Genomic DNA, 23,054 nt, shown 5'->3' on the forward strand with positions numbered 1-23,054 from the left:
AACGGTGTTCATGTGAAGAGAGAATTTCTCGAATTTGTAAATACCTAATAAAAATTACTGTTAATTATGTTGCTGCACCGGATGGTACAGTGTGTAAGGAACTGAACTCATATTCGGGAAGAGTGGAATTCAAATTGCGTATTGGATTTTCCATAGCTTCCCTTTATCGCTTCTGCTGAGTGAATGACACAGACAGGTATAAGTCCTTTCCTATTCGATACTTGTCCTTCTTTCTGTCTCAGATACATTAAATTCTGAGCTTCCTCCTCTGAAATTCCAGTTTTTTTTTTTTTTTTAGCAAAATACAGTCAAGATCACGTGATGAAAAAAATCTAATCGTTTGTTTCAGCCGAACTTGGCCATCTTCAGATCTAAAATACAGGAGGATTGTAAAAATGGCTCTGAGCTCTATGGGACTCAACTGCGGAGGTCATAAGTCCCCTAGAACTTAGAACTACTTAAACGTAACTAACCTAAGGACAACACACACATCCATGCCCGAGGCAGGATTCGAACCTGCGACCGTAGCGGTCGCGCGGTTCCAGACTGTAGCGTCAGAACCGCTCGGCCACCAGCGGCCGGCAGGAGGATTGTAGGTACCATCGGCGCCATCCGTATAATTGACTTTTATTTGTAGTAGAATTTTTTAAGATACACTGAAGAGTCAAAGAAACTGGTAAACCTGCCTAATATCGTGTGGGGCCTCCACGAGCACGCAGAAGTGTCGCAACTCGAAGTGGCGTGAACTCGTGTAACGTCTGAAGTAGTGCTGGAGGCAACTGGTACCATGAATCCTGCAGGGCTGTCCATAAATCCATAAGAGTACAACGAGGTGGAGATCTCTTCTGAACATTACGTTGCAAGGCAGCTTACATCTATTCAATAATACTCAAGTCTGGAGGTTAGGTGGCCAGCGTAAGTGTTTAAACTCGGAGAAGTGTTCCTGGAGTCACTCTGTAGCAATTCTGAACGTGCGTGGTGTCGCATTGTCCTGCTGGAATTTTCCCAAGTCCATCGGAATGCACAATAGACATGAATGGCTGCAGGTGATCACACAGGATGCCTACGTACGTATCACCTGTCAGAGTCGTATCTAGACGTATCAGGGGTCCCATGTCACTCCAGCTGCACACGCCCCATACCATTACAGAGCCTCCACCAGACTGAACAATCCCCTACTGAAATGCAGTGTCCAAGGATTCATGAAGTTGTCAAATGTTATTTTTTTATTCCAGCCTTTGATTACAATATAAAGTCCTTCGACGATGACCGGTTTCAGTAAGTAACGACCATCTTCAGATGTACAACATAAAAAATATACACCTACTGGGCAATCTACCTTTGAAAACAATACAGCATTTCATATCACACTATACTCTCACACAAACTTGAAAATGTACAGACAAAAAAAGGTAAAGCATACCTATTATATACCATGTCCTAAATTGATAAAGCCATAGTGGCATCGTCAAAACATATAATGTGGTGTCACAGCCAGACACCACACTTGCTAGGTGGTAGCTTAAATCGGCCGCGGTCCATTAGTACATGTCGGACCCGCGTGTGATCGTAGACCTAGCGCCACCACACGGCAGGTCTCGAGAGACGGAATAGAACTCGGCCCAGTTGTACGACGACGTTGCTAGCAACTATACGGACGAAGCCTTTTCTCTCATTTGCCGAGAGACAGATAGAATAGCCTTCAGCTAAGTTCAAGTCTACGACCTAGCAAGGCGCCATTAGCCTTAGATAGCTTGTATCTAAAGAGTCTCACTTGTATCGCCACAATCTCCAGAAGTCTCATCAAGAACGATGTATACCAAGGCTGTATTAAAAGTTAAGTATTAGAGGAGCTGCATACTTTTCTTATTAGAATTCACTACTTATCCTGTTCCAGAATTCACGCCCGTCTGCGTTAGATAGCGTGCATTTCGGCCTCCTCTATCTACAAGGTGTTGGCACATTCACCAACACATCATATAATACACTCAGGAAAACGTCGTCACGTAGAGCTAAAATATGGTGTAAGATAGGCCAAATCGTCCACATAGTCCTTTTGCAACTGACGTCACTGTACAAAACATACTGAAGTGCAGTAGCTACCGGAAATATGTTTGCCTTCATGCTTCACAGATGTCGGTACTGTGGGCATAGATGTATTCTTCATTTACGTAAAAACCATAATATGATGAAAATACATTAGGTAAAATACATGTAGCAGATTTTTAAATTTTGATATAGAAACCAATTGTGATAAAATAAAAGACGAATACAGTTAACCATATAAAATTATTTAAAGGAAATATATAAAGGTAATGGGTCTGTCACTTTTATGTCATGATGTCGTCTCCATATCTGAACACGTCCATCTGCTCGACACAGTTTGAAACGAGACACGTCCGACCAGGCAACATGTTTCTAGTGTTCAACAGTTCATTGTGACGGGTCCAGGCGAGGCATAAAGCTTTGTCTCGTGCAGTCATCAAGGATACACGAGTGGACCTTCGGCTTCGAAAGCGCATGTCGATGATGTTTCGTTGAATGGATCGCACGTCGACACTTGTTGATGGCCCATCATTGAAATCTGTAGCAATTTGAGAAAGGGTTGCACTTCTGTCACGTTGAACAATTCTATTCAGTTCTTGCAGGATCTTGTTCCGGCCACAGCGATGTCGGAGATTTGATGTTTTGCTGTATTCCTGATATTCACGGTACATTCGAGAAATGATCGTACGGGAAAATCCCCACTTCATCGCTAAATCGGAGATGCTGTGTCCCATCATTCGTGCTCCGACTATAACACCACGTTCAGACTCACGTAAATCTTGATAACCTGTCATTGTAGCAGCAGTAACCGATGTAACAACTGCGCCAGACACTTGTTGTCTTATACAGGCGTTGCCGACCGCAGCTCCGTATCCCGCCTGTTTACATATCTCTGTACTTGAATACGCATGCATATTCCAGTGTTTTTGGCACTTCAGTGTATACAGGTACAAGAGACGGTCAAATGGAAGCGAAAGACTGACAAGGGGAGGCCGCCAATTGTGAAATTCAGATTCGATTCATACTGTGCATAACAATAAAAGCTCATGGCCAGAGGTGTAATGTGGCAAAGCACCAAGATGCACTTCTCAGCCGTTGTCGAGAAAACCGACAGTTAAAAGAAACCGTTGCGGTGAGATACTCTCTACGATTAATAATTTTCTACAGCGTCGTGGCGCAGCGGTAAGCGCTCGGGTTTGTAATCCGAAGGTCGCTGGATCGAATCTCGCACTTTTTGTAATTCAAATATATATATATAATATATAATATATATATATTATATGCATAATTGTTGCAACTGATTGCCGGGAATTATATATATATATATATAATTCCCGGCAATCAGTTGCAACAATTACGCATATAATAAGTTGTTGAAAGTCGTTTGTCGTGGAAAAACTGGCGACTTCGAACATCATTATGTTTTCCGCAAATAAAGTTGTATTTTACAAAAAAATGGCTCTGAGCACTATGGGACTCAACATCTTAGGTCGTAAGTCCCCTAGAACTTAGAACTACTTAAACCTAACTAACCTAAGGACATCACACACACCCATGCCCGAGGCAGGATTCGAACCTGCGACCGTAGCATGTATTTTACAAATGTTATTAATTGTCTTCATAATGTTTACCACGTATAGTTAACGGAAGACGTAGAAACGAGATTCCGAAACGAATACGTATGGCGTAATTAAAACGTTCGAATTAGAATAGAGACCCCACGAACACAAATTTGCTGTGGCAGGTATGAAATATAAACTCCGTTACTCGCTCGTTACACTTGATGGACAGATGTTGAATGGGCCGAAACGAGCCGCCGCATAACAGCGTAGTTGCCTGCTAACTTCGAAAGAAGGTAGATGCGGTCCGTAGCGCAACTTATAACATCGTCGAAAATCACTGCGGACGGGAGAGTTTTGGTACACCCTGTTAAAAAAACGGAAAAATGGAGGTGGTACAATTGGAGAGCGATCCGCCTTCACCAACATGCATAAGCAATTCATTAATAGTTTACTTTTACATATATATATATATATGTTACAAAAAACTAATAATAAAAAAAATTTGCATGGCGTGAGATTCGATCCGGTGACCTTCGGATTACGAACCCGAGCGCTTACCGCTGCGCCATGACGCTGTAGAAAATTATTAATCGTAGAGAGTATTTCACCGCAACGGTTTCTTTTAACTGTCGATTTTCTCTACAACGGCTGAGAAGTGCATCTTGATTCTTTGCCACATTACACCTCTGGCCATGAGCTTTTATTATGTGTAGTATGAATCGAATCTGAATTTGACAATTGGCGGCCTCCCCTTGTGAGGGAAAAGAAGTAAATAAACTGCCTATCATTTCAAAAGTAATCGCCGTGATGGTTAACACATTTATCTCACTGAGATTAAAGACGGTCAATGCCTTCATGAAAAATATTTGCGGTTGCCATGGGAATAGGTTTATATCCAGGCCTGCAGCTTTTCATCCGAAGCAAGTCGACGTCCACGAATGTACACTCCTGGAAATTGAAATAAGAACACCGTGAATTCATTGTCCCAGGAAGGGGAAACTTTATTGACACATTCCTGGGGTCAGATACATCACATGATCACACTGACAGAACCACAGGCACACAGACACAGGCAACAGAGCATGCACAATGTCGGCACTAGTACAGTGTATATCCACCTTTCGCAGCAATGCAGGCTGCTATTCTCCCATGGAGACGATCGTAGAGATGCTGGATGTAGTCCTGTGGAACGGCTTGCCATGCCATTTCCACATGGCGCCTCAGTTGGACCAGCGTTCGTGCTGGACGTGCAGACCGCGTGAGACGACGCTTCATCCAGTCCCAAACATGCTCAATGGGGGACAGATCCGGAGATCTTGCTGGCCAGGGTAGTTGACTTACACCTTCTAGAGCACGTTGGGTGGCACGGGATACATGCGGACGTGCATTGTCCTGTTGGAACAGCAAGTTCCCTTGCCGGTCTAGGAATGGTAGAACGATGGGTTCGATGACGGTTTCGATGTACCGTGCACTATTCAGTGTCCCCTCGACGATCACCAGTGGTGTACGGCCAGTGTAGGAGATCGCTCCCCACACCATGATGCCGGGTGTTGGCCCTGTGTGCCTCGGTCGTATGCAGTCCTGATTGTGGCGCTCACCTGCACGGCGCCAAACACGCATACGACCATCATTGGCACCAAGGCAGAAGCGACTCTCATCGCTGAAGACGACACGTCTCCATTCGTCCCTCCATTCACGCCTGTCGCGACACCACTGGAGGCGGGCTGCACGATGTTGGGGCGTGAGCGGAAGACGGCCTAACGGTGTGCGGGACCGTAGCCCAGCTTCATGGAGACGGTTGCGAATGGTCCTCGCCGATACCCCAGGAGCAACAGTGTCCCTAATTTGCTGGGAAGTGGCGGTGCGGTACCCTACGGCACTGCGTAGGATCCTACGGTCTTGGCGTGCATCCGTGCATCGCTGCGGTCCGGTCCCAGGTCGACGGGCACGTGCACCTTCCGCCGACCACTGGCGACAACATCGATGTACTGTGGAGACCTCACGCCCCACGTGTTGAGCAATTCGGCGGTACGTCCACCCGGCCTCCCGCATGCCCACTATACGCCCTCGCTCAAAGTCCGTCAACTGCACATACGGTTCACGTCCACGCTGTCGCGGCATGCTACCAGTGTTAAAGACTGCGATGGAGCTCCGTATGCCACGGCAAACTGGCTGACACTGACGGCGGCGGTGCACAAATGCTGCGCAGCTAGCGCCATTCGACGGCCAACACCGCGGTTCCTGGTGTGTCCGCTGTGCCGTGCGTGTGATCATTGCTTGTACAGCCCTCTCGCAGTGTCCGGAGCAAGTATGGTGGGTCTGACACACCGGTGTCAATGTGTTCTTTTTTCCATTTCCAGGAGTGTATGTTGCGAATGATTTCCGTGGTCTTAGGACTGAATTTTCTGCAGTTCGTCTCATATGATAATTTTCTCCTTCGGTATTTGCGTGTTCTTGTTGCTACGTGTCAGTGCTTAGATCTAAGAGCCTTAATGTCGTAGGATTCCTTATAGCGAATTCAGTGCAAATTCATTGCTTCATTTAAAATTCCATACTTATATTGTGCACGGTTTTGCTTGTAAGGACAAGTGGTCATGTTTTAATGAAAAAGTCTACAGTGCTGTAGCATCAGTGATCTTACCCTGTGGATTACCTGAATTAATTGTGATTCCTATTTATGCTTCACTTTTTAGCAATTCATTTTAATAGCAATCTTGTTCTTTCACTCCTTGTATTAAAATCATGGGCACAGCCGCTCTTGCTAGCCATGTGTGCTGTTGTGAATATTTTTAGTTCTTTTCCTTCCTGTTAGTCTCTCAAGTGCGTGTGAATGAAACTGTTTGTGATTAAAAACAACCTTTGACCTTCCTCTGCTATAGATTATAAATCTTGGAGGGGGCTCCGAAGTACTAGGTTTCATTAATATGTAACGTAGTAGACAGCAGGGAACAGCAACCATCTTTCCAGAATGAGATTTTCACTCTGCAGTGGAGTGTGCGCTGATATGAAACTTCCTGGCAGATTAAAACTGTGTGCCCGACCGAGACTCGAACTCGGGACCTTTGCCTTTCGCGGGCAAGTGCTCTACCATATGAGCTACCGAAGCACGACTCACGTGAGTCGTGGATCGGTAGCTCAGATGGTAGAGCACTTGCCCGCGAAAGGCAAAGGTCCCGAGTTCGAGTCTCGGTCGGGCACACAGTTTTAATCTGCCAGGAAGTTTTAGCAACCATCTTGTTACTTTCTGTACATTCTCATGTATGGAATTAAATATACCAAATCAAATAAAAGTTCTTTTGACAGAATTTGTGTTTACGCTCTAGCCGCTAAAAGTCCATTCTATGCTTCATCTGAGTCTGATCTAGGGTACATCCTACTATATTGCTTTTACCCGGCAGTTATAACAGTGCAATAGTTTACGATTGATAATTGTGAAGAGAGCCCCTATATTAGTTAACCTTTCCTATTCAAGATTAAGTTTAAGGAAACTCTTCACGGACAAGATTCACACGCAAGTCGCATGCGCCTTCCGGCAAGGTGACGGACAATAGAGGGATAGAGGGCGGTCACTTTACAAGCCCGGTTGGGGTTCATCATGGTCTGTTCTCGGCTGTATGAGCCATGGAGACACATCACTGATTATGAAACTTCCTGGCAGATTAAAACTGTGTGTCGGACCGAGGCTCGAATTCGGGACCTTTGCCTTTCGCGGGCAAGTGCTCTACCATCTGAGCTACCCAAGCACGACTCACGACGCGTCCTCACATCTTCAATTCTGGCAGTACCTCGTCTCCTACCTTTCAAACTTCACAGACGCCTTTCTGCGAACCAGAAGAGATTTATATCTTGTTATTCTTGAACGAAGACGTTTTTGCCATGTGTTCAGATCTTTGTAAAATAAAGGTGATATAAAATACGTAAGGCCATCAGCCATACACGTATGTGAGCGGTTTTGTTCCTTATGAAAATTCCGTGGTGCAAATCTTCTTTTAAATAACAGTTTACGATTAGCCTACAGACCATGGGATATAGTCCTTTATTTTGTATTGATCGTTGATGCTCAATCTTCTGCCGACCCTTATGATTGATTCCTGGACAGATACAAACAGCAGCAGCTTACTTACAAGGGAACCTCCCCATCGCACCCCCGTCAGATTTACTTATACGTTGGCACAGTGGATAGGCCTTGAAAAACTAAACACAGGTCAATCGAGAAAACAGGAAGAAGTTGTGTGGAACTATGAAAAAATAAGCAAAATATACAAACTGAGTAGTCCATGCGCAAGATAGGCAACATTAAAGACAATGTGGGCTGAGGAGCGCCGTGGTCCCGTCGTTAGAGTGAGCAACTGGGGAACGAGAGGTCCTTGGTTGGAGTCTTCCCTCGACTGAAAATTTTACTTTCTTTATTTTCACAAAGTTACGATCTATCCGTTCATTCATTGACGTCTCTGTTCACTGTAATAAGTTTAGTGTCTGTGTTTTGCGACCGCACCGCAAAACCGCGCGATTAGTAGACGAAATGACGTGCCTCTCCAATAGGAACCGAAAACATTTGATCGCAAGGTCATAGGTCAACCGATTCCTCCACAGGAAAACACGTCTGATATATTCTATACGATACTGGTGACGGCATGTGCGTCACATGACAGGAATATGTTGTCGGCCCACCTAACTTGCACACCTGGCGAATGGGTAAAAAGATTCTTCTACCTTGCCCGATTTAGGTTTTCTTGTGGATGTGATAATCACTCCCAAAAAAGTGATGAAAACATAAGAGTTTGTCACATAAACTGCAACAAATGAATGCAACAGTTTCACAGTCGCACAGTTTTCCCTGTGCTCTGTCAAAACATATGTTTTTTACGTTTTCAAATGTTTCCGTGTGTAGACCGTCAAATCCTGCATATGTCCAAGCAAATCTGAACATGTCCTGGAATTTTGGAGAGCGAAGTTGATTATGTGTGAGTGCCTAAACTTTGATAATTGTCTGAAAATAAAAAATTAAACTTTTCACTCGAGAGAAGACTTGAACCAACCAGCTGTTCACGCTAACCACGGGACCACGGCGCTCGTAAGCTTACACTCTCCTTGATGTTGCCTACCTTTCGCATGGACTACTCAGTTTGTATATTTTGCTTATTTTTTTCATAGTTCCACACAACTTCTTCCTGTTTTCTCGATTGATCTGTGTTCAGTTTTTCAAGGCCTATCCCTGTGCCAACTTATAACTAAATCTTAGGGGGGTGCGGTGGGGAGGTTGCCTTGTTAATTCCTCCTCACAGAGTAATAGAGAGGTTTCAATATAACTGTGGTTTTTGTGTTTCGGATATTTGTCTTTATTCCTTTCTTCACCACCACCTACATCCGGAGAATGATATTACACTGGAGGTATTATTCAGTATAGGCTATTGTGTCAAAAGTCAAGTGGATGAAACGAACAGGTTTCTTCTAGTAAGTTCTGTTTTTTCTTCAGGTTGTCTTTTACATGCCTTCCTCATCCAGAAAAAGGAACAGGGATCGAGACGATTTCGTGCTTGATTCTACAGAGGGCCAAACGTAGGCACCTCTGCATGAAGCAAGGCTAGCTGTTTTGAACCTATGAAGCGTCAACGACGCTAGTAAAACATTGTTGGAATGCAGTTATTTACTCAGAACGTCTACAAGTCATCGTTCTTCCGCACCAGCCTCGGCTGTTGCTCAGTCAGCCGTTGTGTTCGATTCCAGCTGACGTCCGTCGAGTCAGATCAGCAGACTGCTACGGTCGCAGGATCGAATCCTGCCTCGGGCATGGATGTGTGTGATGTCCTTAGGTTAGTTAGGTTTAAGTACTAAGTTCTAGGGGACTGATGACCACAGCAGTTGAGTCCCATAGTGCTCAGAGCCATTTGAACCAATCAGATCAGCATTTGCGCCACTAGCGGAAGACGTCAGCTACCCTGGTGCAGCGGCGTAATGCCGGCGAGCTGCCGCTACCATCTCGGGCTGGCTGCTGGAGTGTCCTCGGTCCCACTCCAAAAATCTACTATGATCCCTGATGACCCATCCGCGATGTACCTGGAGTGAGCAATCGTGTGGTCGGTTGATCTCATCCCTACCCTTAGTAGGTGTCAGCACCCGAAGGCGCGTGAATGTTGAACAAGAATGTGAGCCCCAAGTGGTCCTGTTGCTGACTTCCGGGTTGAAGTCCGATATTGGCAGTTCTCTGCGATCCCATGTTATCGAAAGATAATCAGTTTGTCAGTATGGTAGGCAGCGAGTAGCATGAACTTCTTCAGGTGCAGGCCATCATCTTGAGTATAGCTTCGGCTAGTTCATTGCCTGTTCTGGAGCACGGCTCTGAGGACTATGGGACTTAACTTCTGAGGTCATCAGTCCCCTAGAACTTAGAACTACTTAAACCTAACAAACCTAAGGACATCACACACATCCACGCCCGAGGCAGGATTCGAACCTGCGACCGTAGCGGTCTCGCGGTTCCAGACTGTGGCGCCTAAAACCGCTCGGCCACTCCGGCCGGCGTTCTGGAGCATCTAGAATATACAGGGTGTTTCAAAAATGACCGGTATATTTGAAACGGCAATAAAAAGTAAACGAGCAGCGATAGAAATACACCGTTTGTTGCAATATGCTTGGGACAACAGTACATTTTCAGGCAGACAAACTTTCGAAATTACAGTAGTTACAATTTTCAACAACAGATGGCGCTGCGGTCGGGGAAACTCTATAGTACGATATTTTCCACATATCCACCATGCGTAGCAATAATATGGCGTAGTCTCTGAATGAAATTACCCGAAACCTTTGACAACGTGTCTGGCGGAATGGCTTCACATGCAGATGAGATGTACTGCTTCAGCTGTTCAATTGTTTCTGGATTCTGGCGGTACACCTGGTCTTTCAAGTGTCCCCACAGAAAGAAGTCACAGGGGTTCATGTCTGGCGAATAGGGAGGCCTATCCACGCCGCCTCCTGTATGTTTCGGATAGCCCAAAGCAATCACACGATCATCGACATATTCATTCAGGAAATTAAAGACGTCGGCCGTGCGATGTGGCCGGGCACCATCTTGCATAAACCACGAGGTGTTCGCAGTGTCGTCTAAGGCAGTTTGTGCCGCCACAAATTCACGAAGAATGTCCAGATAGCGTGATGCAGTAATCGTTTCGGATCTGAAAAATGGGCCAATGATTCCTTTGGAAGAAATGGCGGCCCAGACCAGTACTTTTTGAGGATGCAGGGACGATGGGACTGCAACATGGGGCTTTTCGGTTCCCCATATGCTCCAGTTCTGTTTATTGACGAAGCCGTCCAGGTAAAAATAAGCTTCGTCAGTAAACCAAATGCTGCCCACATGCATATCGCCGTCATCAATCCTGTGCACTATATCGTTAGCGAATGTCTCTCGTGCAGCAATGGTAGCGGCGCTGAGGGGTTCCGTGTTTGAATTTTGTATGGATAGAGGTGTAAACTCTGGCGCATGAGACGATACGTGGACGTTGGCGTCATTTGGACCGCAGCTGCAACACGGCGAACGGAAACCCGAGGCCGCTGTTGGATCACCTGCTGCACTAGCTGCGCGTTGCCCTCTGTGGTTGCCGTACGCGGTCGTCCTACCTTTCCAGCACGTTCATCCGTCACGTTCCCAGTCCGTTGAAATTTTTCAAACAGATCCTTTATTGTATCGCTTTTCTGTCCTTTGGTTACATTAAACCTCCGTTGAAAACTTCGTCTTGTTGAAACAACACTGTGTTCTAGGCGGTGGAATTCCAACACCAGAAAAATCCTCTGTTCTAAGGAATAAACCATGTTTTCAACAGCACACTTGCACGTTGTGAACAGCACACGCTTACAGCAGAAAGACGACGTACAGAATGGCGCAGCCACAGACTGCGTTGTCTTCTATATCTTTCACATCACTTGCAGCGCCATCTGTTGTTGAAAATTGTAACTACTGTAATTTCTAAAGTTTGTCCGCCTGAAAATGTACTATTGTCCCAAGCATATTGCAACAAACGGCGTCTTTCTATCGCTGCTCGTTTAGTTTTTATTGCCGTTTCAAATATACCGGTCATTTTTGAAACACCCTGTAGATTCACTGTAGTATCGCAATCATGGAATCGAATGCTATTAATCTGAATGCCACTGATCTCAGTGATCAACACATCGTTAGAGGTGTAGAGCTGGAGTATTTAAAGGAAGCTAGAATGAGAGAAAGTAAGATTTCTCGCTCCGTTATGACCGAACGTGTCCTCCTCATTTTGTATCCATTTAACAGGCTGTTAGCTGCTGCGTCGCTTCCTCGCTATGTGCTCTTATGAAACATGTCTCAGGAGCAAACGAATATGCTTGTCTCGCTTCCTTTCAATTTCTGTCGCAGTCTACTTTCTGCTGGATGGATATCCTTATTCTGCAGACAGCTTCGTGGATCTGACCCACTTGCAACATACTGCCTCGCTTCCTTCTTACGCCTGTGTCCCTGGCGTAACTTGAATTTTCCTGAGCCAATGTGAGCTTTAATCAAATTTTTCTTATTTATCTTCCCTTACTGTTCTGTGCCGTAACTATTCAGCAGACCTCTGATTTCTTGTTCTAACTTAGTTCCTGCAGTCTACATACACTCTGCTGACAGATGTACACGAAGGCTGATAGCAGCTTTAAAATCCTGCAGTCATGGAGGCCAAGAAATAACGATCCTCACATTAGATATACTACAACAATATACACTACTGGGCATTAAAATTGCTACACCACGAAGATGACGTGCTACAGACGCGAAATTTAACTGACAGGAAGAAGATGCTGTGATATGCAAATTATTAGCATTTCAGAGCATTCACACAAGGTTGGCGCCGGTGGCGACAACTATAACGTGCTGACATGAGGTAAGTTTCCAACCGATTTCTCATACACAAACAGCAGTTGACGGGCGTTGCCTGGTGAAACGTTGTTGTGATGCCTTGTGTAAGGAGGAGAAATGCGTACCATCAAGTACCGCGGTTGCGGTTTACCGTATCGCGACATTGCTGCTCGAGTTGGTCTAGATCCAATGACAGTTAGCAGAATATGGAATCGGTCGGTTCAGGAGGGTAATACGGAACGCCGTGCTGGACACCAACGGCCTCGTATCACTAGCAGTCGAGATGACAGGCATCTTATCCACATGGCTGTAACGGATCGTGGAGCTCTGTCTCGATCCCTGAGTCAACAGATTGGGACGTTTGCAAGACAACAACCATCTGCACGGACAGTTCGACGACGTTTGCAGCTGCATGGACTATCAGCTCTGAGACCACGTCTAAGGTTACCCTTGACGCTGCATCACAGACTGTAGCGCCTGCGATGGTGTACACAACTACGAACCCGGCTGCACGAATGGCAAAACGTCATTTTTTTCTGATGAATCCAGGTTCTGTTTACAGCATCATGATGGTCACATCCATGTTTGGCGACATCCGAAGTGTGTATTCGTCATCGCCATACTGGCGTATCACCTGGCGTGATGATATGTTGTGCCATTGGTTACACGTCTCGGTCACCTCTTCTTCGCATTGATGGCACTGTGAACAGTGGACGTTACATTTCAGATGTGTTACGACCCGTGGCTCTACCCTTCATTCGATCCCTGCGAAACCCTACATTTCAGCAGGATAATGCACGACCACATGTTGTATAGTACGGGCCTTTCTGGATAGAGAAAATGTTCGACTGCTGCCCTGGCCAACGCATTCTCCAGATCTCTTACTAGTTGAAAACGTCTGGTCAATGGTGGCCGAGCAACTGGTTCGTCACGATACGCCAGTCACTACTCTTGATGAAGTATGGTATCGTGTTGAAGCTGCATGGGCAGCTGTACCTGTACACGCCATGCAAGCTCTGTTTGGCTCAATGCCCAGGCGTATCAAGGCCGTTATTACGGCCAGAGGTGGTTGTTCTGGGTACTGATTTCTCAGGATCTATGCACCCAAATTGCGTGAAAATGTAATCGCATGTCGGTTCTAGTATAATATATTTCTCCAATGAATACCCGCGTTTATCGTCTGCATTTCTTCTTGGTGCAGCAATTTTAATGGCCACTTGTGTACTATGTTCGTAACGAAAAAATACCGTCTACAGAAAGTTACTGATAATGCTGCAGTAACGAGCATAGGAATATGTAAGCTTATCTTGTTGAAAGTCATTGCAAAGTTGCTCCGTTGGGTCTGTCGAATCCACTGTGGTTGTGACACTACGTGTGGTGCGGGAGGGGAGGGGGGGGTGGGAGACGGACCAAAATGCCATCTCGCCAGCTGCCTCCTCCCGCGACACAGGTACCGTCGGAAGCGCCACAGCAGCTGGCGGGGCGGCCGTCCCTTTGCGACGGACAATACGGCCGGTGCTTATTGTTGGCGCGCTCGCTAACGCGCCCTTTTAGCGGCGTGTGGACGCGGGCGCGCGCACGCACGTCGATGAACCCCAGAGGCGAAGGCACGTGGCGCTGGCCGTCCCTCGGCAGCTGCTGCGCGGGGCTGCGCTGCGCTGCACCCTGGAAAGAGAGGAGATGGGGCGTCCGGACTGGGCACAAAGTGCAGGACTACGCGCGCGGCGCGGCCCTTGGGGAGGCGGCGTGGTGCAGCTGTGGGGATCGCGGCGCCCACAAAGGTAGCCGGCCGGCCCAGCCGCTGCCCGCGCGTCGGTAAGCGTTTCTCGCTGAAGGGCAATCTGTCCGACAGCTGTGGCGCTGCCGATAGCTCCCTATACTGCAGCTAATACTGTCAGTGTCATCACGTCGAATCTCTACTGCACTGATTTACATAGGGTGAACATTAATGAAACCGACAAACTGGAGGGACGGATTCCCGGCTGGAAATGGAGGAAAAAAGGTCTTAAGAACGTATATCACAAGCTGCGACATTGTCGCGAAAAAATCAGTGACGCGTATATGTAATAAGTTTCCATTAATTTACGTCTATGGTCACAGACTTTTTGTTAACAGATTACCGGTTTCGGTCTTTAATAACCTTCATCAGATCTGCAGCAAACATCGTAAAAACATAAATACACTCTGTAATGGTACTTGAATTACGTAACCATTACGGCACCTCAACTTAACCTCTCGATACCAGCAATATTCTACTGTGTTTCTGTAAAGTAGTTGACATATTTCTGAGACAACATTCAGATTTGATTTCATTAATGTAGAGGTACTCAGATACATCGATATGTTTATATTGCAATGATATTATACTTATGTGTATTCTTTCTTTTGTCACTATGATCTTTGACGTACTTGTAACTCTTGATTTTTGGGCGCGTAAGCGGTTATTAGAGAGTCGGACCTTGAAAAAGTCACGTTTTGGACGTCATGTTGAAAAGACGTATATTGTAGTCAGCTTATAAAATGTGAACTTTAACAGTAAGGAAGATGTTTTCAAGTATGTTTTGTAGTGTGAAGCGATGTCTTGGCCGGCCGAAGTGGCCGTGCGGTTAAAGGCGCTGCAGTCTGGAACCGCAAGACCGCTACGGTAGCAGGTTCGAATCCTGCCTCGGGCATGGATGTTTGTGATGTCCTTAGGTTAGTTAGGTTTAACTAGTTCTAATTTATAGGGGACTAATGACCTCAGAAGTTGAGTCCCATAGTGCTCAGAGCCATTTGAACCAAGTGATGTCTTGTGTGTTCCGTGATATTGCAACAAAAGTAATAAAAAAGAAGTGTGACTTAGATTCGGAGTGCTGATTACTTTTTTACATCACCATTGTTCTGCAAAAGTGTAATCTTCAAGAATGATTTGTGAAACACATCTATAGAACTTTTGAATATCGCAGAATAAAACCTAGGCCTCTTTGCATCCGAGCTTGGAATCATCACCTAGATTTTCGAGGATTGAGCCACGATTTTATAACGAGACCAGCGAGGGAAACACGAAAAGATGAGTGCCTAGTTTATTCATTATTACATGAAATCACTTTATTAACTGTGCTCTAATGACACCTGCCACACAATAACTTTGTTGTTGTCCGAAAATGCAGTATTTAGCAACGTGAGCAACACCACAACCATTATTAAATTTTGATCTTTGTTGTGGTAGGGTTGTTAGAACTCGCAAACTGTCTACAGCTTGAGAACAATACATAGACCATAATGAAAAGTACTACTGACAAATTTACATTTTTGCGCATCAAATATGAAGAGGCATACCTGTTTCATAAAAACAAAGTCCTAATGTACTGCAGCCATAGTGGCATCGTCAAATGTTAAATGCGGACTCAGCACCAGCATCGTCAAATACATATAAATAACATCACATGCACGAGTCATGTTGTCAGCAGCCCTAGTGTTCAAAACAAGCTGCCGTACAGTAGCCACAAGATGTTTGTGTTGTAAGATCACCAGATGTTGCTAATATCGGCATACACTAGTTTTCAATAATTAATTGAAACATCGAAAATAAAGCGGGATACAATAGTTGAAGTCTGTAACAAGCTTATAACGTATAAAAGGCATTACAGTAATGAAAAGCAATAAAAAAAGAACACGACAAAAGTAAGATTGTTAAAATTAAATATTAAACACCGTTTATAGCGCACCGGGTAATACTAGACAACCATAAAACAAATCGATAAAGGAGCCACAAATGAAAGGACACATTGTGCTGCACATAATTAGCGCCCTCTGTTAGAGCTAACGCCAGAATTCCGCTCAGGGGGGAAGTGGTTGGAGGATCATGACCGGCAGAGGGCCCCTCGTATCCTGCGGCACTCCGTTGCAAGAAAAGAATGATAAAATTCCGCAACAGTGCATAACCCACATTATCTGATTAATGCAGTCCATGAAATGAATAGAGAAGGAACAAGAACATACTAGAGTCAAGCATAAAACGTAAGAAAACGAAGTAAATATGTGAGGCACTCAATACTAGGTGAAATTATCAACACATAATATATAACAGAGGCGTGCAGAAATTAGGAAAGAGCAGCGTAGTGTGCCGCTGCCAGCCTACCTGATTTTTACAGGTTTTAAAATAACAATAAAGTAAAAAAAAGCAGAAATTAGAAGGATACGGATCCTGTGCACCTCCCGTAAACTCGATCCTCCTCACCCACTAGTCTCCCCGATCCTCTCCCGCCCTCGCCCGCTGCCGCGCCTGTACTCCCACGTCCCACCCGGTCTCCATCTCTCAACCTTCCTTACCCTCTCCCAAGGTGGCTTCCGCCAGCTCCCCCTCCCTGATGATGTCCTCCTCCCCTCCATCTACCCCTCCTATCAACTTTGACCCTGCCCCACCCCCCACTTCCGGTGTCCTTTCCTTTAAGCACCCTCCCTCCCTTCTCTTCCCTTCCCGTCTCTTTCCTTCTCCCCTGTCCCCTCCCTCCACCCCTCTTCCCCCAGGCTTCCCCTCCCCCTTTCTCTCTCCCCTGCCCGTGGCATCTCTGCTCTCCCCTCTCGCTCTCCCACTCCCCTTCCTCCTCCTCCTCCTCCTCTCTTGGCAGGTCTCCGGACTCGTACACGCTCAGTGAACATTCGCGCGCCGGAGATCATCGCTGTCAGTGTTTCGTGTGTGTGCCTTCGTTTGTGTGTAGTGTTGTTCGCCGTCACGCCACCACCATTCACGTGCCGTCGCCATCATGTTATGTGCACCGTGTCGCCTAGTGTTAGTGATGTTTCTCGTCCAGCGTGAACGGCTCCATGTTTTTTCGATTTTTAGTGTCTACATTTTTTTCCCACCGTTTTTACTGTCTACTCTGTGCCACCTTGATGTACTACTTGTTGTCAAACTCAAGGCTGAAGAGCGGCGTATTGTGCTGCTAACAGCCCACCTTTGTATAAGGTGTTTAAAATCACAATAAAGAAAAAAAAAAACAAGCAGTAATTAGAGTCCCCCTCCCGGATGATGCCCTCTCTCCCTCCATTTATCCTTCCTATCAGCTCTGATCCTCACCCCCCTCCTTTCCTCTGTCCTTTTCCTGGGCTCCCTCTCCCCCCCTTCCATCCTCTTTCTTCTCCACCTCCCCTCTCTTTGCCCCCTTCTCTCCCCCGAGTCCTTTTACATTTCCCTCCTCTGCCTCCTCTCATTCCCTCTCGCGTCTGCACTTTTCCCCCTTTATTAGTCCTCTCCCTCCTTGGTTCCCCCCCCCTTTCTCGTCTTTTTCCTTCCTCCCTCCTTGTTCTTCCCCCTCCTCCAGGTCCCCCCCCCCCCCATCTACCTTTGGCTCGGGAGTGTCATCTTTATGCCGCCACTTTCGTGCAGTGTTCTACAGTGAGTGTTCTACAGTGCATGTTTTACAGTGAGTGTTCCGTGTTGTGTTTTTTGCGAAATGTTGCAAACGGCCATCATACTGTCGCTGGGTGTGCCTTTTATTTCTTGCGAACAGAAACCAGACTGTCGTCGTGTTTTTCAATTGTGTGTGTACTATGTTACTTGTCTAATTCCTGTGTCTTTTATTAATGTTGCCAACCCCTTTTGCTTTCTGTTTTAACTTTCCGCATTTTTCCGCCATTTTGCACTTGACGTCACCGTTTGATCGCCTGTTTTTCTTGTTTCTTTTCTTCTTCCGTTCCTTTAATATAAAAGTCTGTAGGCTGTAGAGCAGCGTACTAAGCTGCTGCCAGCCCACTCCTTTCGGGGGGAATTGAAAATCAATAAAGGGAAAAAAAAGTAATTAGAGTAAAATATTGTCAAATAAAGCAAAGTAGGCATTGAGCACAAGGTCATTTTGCCAGTTAAGCAGTTTACTTGGTTCTTTATTTTTTTTGTTTTATAAATTTCAAGCTCCTCTAACAAATTAAGGGCACGGCCTTTTTCCGATCTGTGAAGTATACACATACAATTCTCAGTGCTCCCTATGGAATTACCAGTATCAGATAAATGCTTTCCCAAAGTCGTTTTGTTTCGTGGCTGTGAGTGTTCTTTAAACTTTAATTTAAAAGAGCGGCCTGTTTGACCGATATTTAACAATCTTACTTTTGTCGTGTTGTTCTTTTTATTGTTTTTTATTACTGTAATGCCTTTTATACGTTATAAGCTAATTACAGACTTCAGGTATTGTATCCCCCTTTATTTTCGCTGTTTCAATTAATTATTGAAAACTAGTGTATGCCGACATTAGCGACATCTGGTGAACTTACAACACAAACATCTTGTGGCTACTGTATGGCAGCTTGTTTTAAACAGTAGTACTACTGACAACATGACTCGTGCATATGATGTTATTTATATGTATTTTATGATGCTGGTGCTGAGTCCGCATATAACATTTGACGATGCCACTATGGCTGCAGTACATTAGGACTTTGTTTTTATGAAACAGGTATGCCTGTTCATATTTAAAGCGCACAAATGTAAATTTTGTCAGTACCACTTTTCATTATGTATTGTTCTTAAGCTGTAGACAGTTTGCGAGTGTATTTATGTTTTTCCCATTTTTGCTGCAGATCTGACGATGGTCATTAAAGACCGAAACCGGTAATCTGTTAACAATAAGTTTGTGACCATAGACGTAAATTAAAGGAGAACATATGTCTGGATAAGCATTGTTGCAACGTTAGATAGCGCTGACAAATAAGAATATCTCTGACTACATTATGCGCATGCCTTGTGTGTTGCAGGCTGTGTGATTGACGCAGCGTACTGTAAGCAGAAGAATGGTCTGGTATTTATGTAGGGAAAAACCATAAATCATGTTTGGGTACAGCCAAACAGATGGAAACTCTCGAGAGGGAGCAGAGCTACTCTAAAACAAGATCTCTCACGGATAGCAACCACATAACACAATATTTTAAAGCCCGTTTTGCGCGTTTGTGTGATCATGGGTCCTTTCGGACAAACGAACGTGCAGCGAGGCGGCGGACCAAAAATTCGTACACCAGATTTGGAGGTCCAGGTTGTACAGGATACTGAGACGAACCCTAGTACAAGCTCCAGGCAACGGGCCTCCCAACATGGTGTAAGACAGGGTACGATTATTTGTATCCTGCATGACAAGCGTTAAACTAAACTAAACTCTGGCCAAACAGGTCATGTAGGTCCAACGGTAGCGACCGGCCGCCGGGTCATCCTCAGCCCACAGGCGCCACTGGAAGCGAATACGTAGGGGCACGTGGTCAGCACACCGCTCTCCCGGCCGTAGGTCAGTTTTCGTGACCGGAGCCGCTACTTAGCAATCAAGTAGCTCCTCATCTTGTGGTCTTGTAGATCTTCTTCTTATATCCGAGCTTGCTACGAAAACAGGACGAAGAATTCCGCCTTATGCAAGACACCTTTTTTTCTGTTTTGTTTCACCCAGACATGTTTCAGCATTTTTTGTGCTATCTTCAGTGGGTTATTTTTCATTTTCTAACTGTAAAGTTGTTGATTGTTGTAAAATATTACAAATAATTTGTTCATAGTTCACAGTTGAGATATGTATTAACGACCTGATGCACTGTGTGTTGTTTATAACATTATGCCAAAGTTCCATTTTTACAGCTTAACTGTCAAAAATTAGTTGCTCCTTTTGCGACGTTGGGGTCGTCAGGGTGGCACCTCGCCTGCCCCGTCTTCTGTCTCCAGTTTGGTCTGAAGTGTTGTTCTGTTCAACAAAAATAATAAAATTTCAGCGAGGGTTCCTTTGGGTGCACAAAGCACCTACTGTCTGTAATGAGCATCCACCCGCGTTCTGCATTTCTTCTTGGTGTAGTAGCTTTAATGGCCAGTAGTATAACAGTACGGTGGCACGTTGCCATCTATGTCCCGCGCGCAGTTTCACACAGAGTTAACGCACTGCAATGGAACTGCCGACCATCAGATCAGAGATTCGTGAGTACTTTGTAAGTCAACAGACCGAGCCATGAAGTCTCACCACGCAACTCATTGTCGTCAGGACTCTGACGATGCTCCAGAAGGAAATATAGGGAGACGCGGTGTCCAAGAAGCTTTGTGGCGGCTGTGGTGGTCCGAATCATTTTATCCGACGTCCTCGTGGGATACTGTCTTGATAATCCAATTTTTTCTGGAGATGAAGAGGTACCAAAGGGGAAGTTCTGCCAACGAGTCTTTTAATGAAAGACTGGAGAAAAATTTGGAGAAAGCCCTGGACAAATGTAAATTGGAAGAAAGTGCCCACAAATCGTTAGAAGAGTGGGACTGAAGCCCACAGAAAGAAGAATAATATAAAACGTTTATAAATTCGAAGTGTGTAATACAAGTAGATGGCCAAGGAAGGAGGTTTATATAAAGGCTTAGTTGCAGGTCACCGCCGCTGTTATTCAACTTCTACGCCGAAGAAGCGATATAGAATGCGAAGGAAAATTGTGGAAGTGCGGTAAACACCCTAAGCTTCGCAGACAATATAACCCTCTTGGATGAATGTGAGGAAGAGTTAGAAAACAATGGAGTACGCAATATAGCTCAAGAATAAACATAAAAACGATGAAAATGATGAAGAGTAGAAAAATGGAGAATCACGAGTTGCTTAACGTCAAAACTGGGAACGACTCAGTAATGTAAGAGATGAATGAATTGTATCCAGGAAGTAATACTACACAGGACGGTCGAAGTAAGGAAATTATCGGAAATTGACTGGCATAAACGACGAAAGGATGCTTCAATAAAAGAGATCTCCCTCAGTTTCGTATGAATATCTGACATCGGCAGAAGTTCCTGACTCTGGACGTCAGGAATGCAGAATTGTACGAGTAGGAAACGTGGTAATTCGTAAAACTGGAAACGAAATTGGAATCATTTGATGTGCAGTGCTTGTCAGGAATGTTGAATATTAAATGGATAGATAAAGTACAAAATGCAGACGTACTAAGAAGACTCGTTGAGAATAGAAGCCGAAGGGGGACAATTACCACAAATGGGACAATACTACGGAATGGTTAGAGTGGTACTAAAAGGTGTATTAGAAAAGAAAATTCGAGAGGACTTGAAAATGTATGTAAAACATTATTATGGCGGGCCAAGCAACTTACGTTGCCAAAGGAACACCATTTCATTTGAACTGTTGGAGCAGTTTGAGGCCGATCGAAAGTCTTTTCTCTCATGGATCGTTACAAGCGATGAAATATGGCGCATCACTTTGAGACAGAAACAAAATGTCAGTTATTGGGGCGACACCGCCAAAAATCACAGAATGAGAATAAAATTAAGGCAGATCTCTCTGCTGTCGGAATCATGATGACAGTCTTTTGCGATAGTAATGGAGTCATTCTCGTGCATAGTTACCAATAGGGTCAATCATTAATTCAGAGGCATATGGGAAGACTCTGAAACAACTCGAGAACCCAGAATGAGATTTTCACTCTGCAGCGGAGTGTGCGCTGATATGAAACTTCCTGGCAGATTAAAACTGTGTGCGCCGACCGAGACTCGAACTCGGGACCATTGCCTTTCGCGGGCAAGTGCTCTACCATCTGAGCTACCGAAGCACGACTCACGCCCGGCCCTCACAGCTTTACTTCTGCCAGTACCTCGTCTCCTACCTTCCAAACTTTACAGAAGCTCTCCTGCGAACCATGCAGAACTAGCACTCCTGAAAGAAAGGATATTGCGGAGACATGGCTTAGCCACAGCCTGGGTGTACTGAGGTACTGGCAGAAGTAAAGCTGTGAGGGCCGGGCGTGAGTCGTGCTTCGGTAGCTCAGTTGGTAGAGCACTTGCCCGCGAAAGGCAAAGGTCCCGAGTTCGAGTCTCGGTCGGCGCACACAGTTTTAATCTGCCAGGAAGTTTCAACTCGAGAACCATTTCCGATGTGTTCGGCCCGACAAAAATCAAAAAGAGAAATCTTGCTCCACCATTACGATGCAAACCGACAAACACACCTGGGAATGCATTGCCAAATTGTATTGGAGATCACTATGTCATCAACCCTACAGCCCTGACCTCGCACCCTCGGATTTGCTTCTGTTTGGCCCTTTAAAGGATTCTCTACATGGGTGGGACACACTTTGAGATTATGACAGCGTAATTCAGGCCGTGAAATCGTGAGTATGAGGACAGGGCAAGAGCAGTGACCAACCGGGAAAAAAAGAAATGAACGTGTGGCATTCTTGCCCGGGAGCCGGCCGTGGTGGTCGAGCGGTTCTAGACGCAACAGTCTGGAACCCCGCTACCGCTACGGTCGCAGGTTCGAATCCTGCCTCGGGCATGGATGTGTGTGATGTCCTTAGGTTAGTTAGGTTTAAGTAGTTCTAAGTTCTAGGGGACTTATGACCTCAGAAGTTGAGTCCCATAGTGCTCAGAGCCATTTGAACCATTTTTCTTGCCCGGGAGGCCCCATCCGGGAAGTTCGGCCGCAGAGTGCAAGTCTTATTTCAGTTGACGCCTCATTTAGTGACTTGCGCGCCGATGATGAGGATAAAATGATGAGGAGGACAACACAACACCCAGTCCACCAACGGAGAAAATCTCGAACGCGGCCGGGCATCGAACGCGGGTCCGCTGTATGGAAAGCAAGCACGTTACCACTGAGCGAAGTAGGCAGAGG

General features: G+C 45.5%; 1 protein-coding gene and 1 non-coding gene across 2 annotated transcripts in view; both read left to right on the plus strand.

The window, feature by feature from the left end:
- LOC126234226 (brain-specific angiogenesis inhibitor 1-associated protein 2-like) overlaps nt 1-23,054 on the plus strand; it is a 639,899-nt gene that overhangs the window by 98,804 nt on the left and 518,041 nt on the right. The window lies entirely within an intron of this gene.
- Trnas-cga (transfer RNA serine (anticodon CGA)) lies at nt 22,198-22,271 on the plus strand. The gene has a single exon. It is a non-coding gene; the product is annotated as a tRNA-Ser (tRNA).

Source organism: Schistocerca nitens, chromosome 2 (assembly GCF_023898315.1).
Source record: "Schistocerca nitens isolate TAMUIC-IGC-003100 chromosome 2, iqSchNite1.1, whole genome shotgun sequence".
NCBI classification, from domain to species: Eukaryota; Metazoa; Arthropoda; class Insecta; order Orthoptera; family Acrididae; genus Schistocerca; species Schistocerca nitens.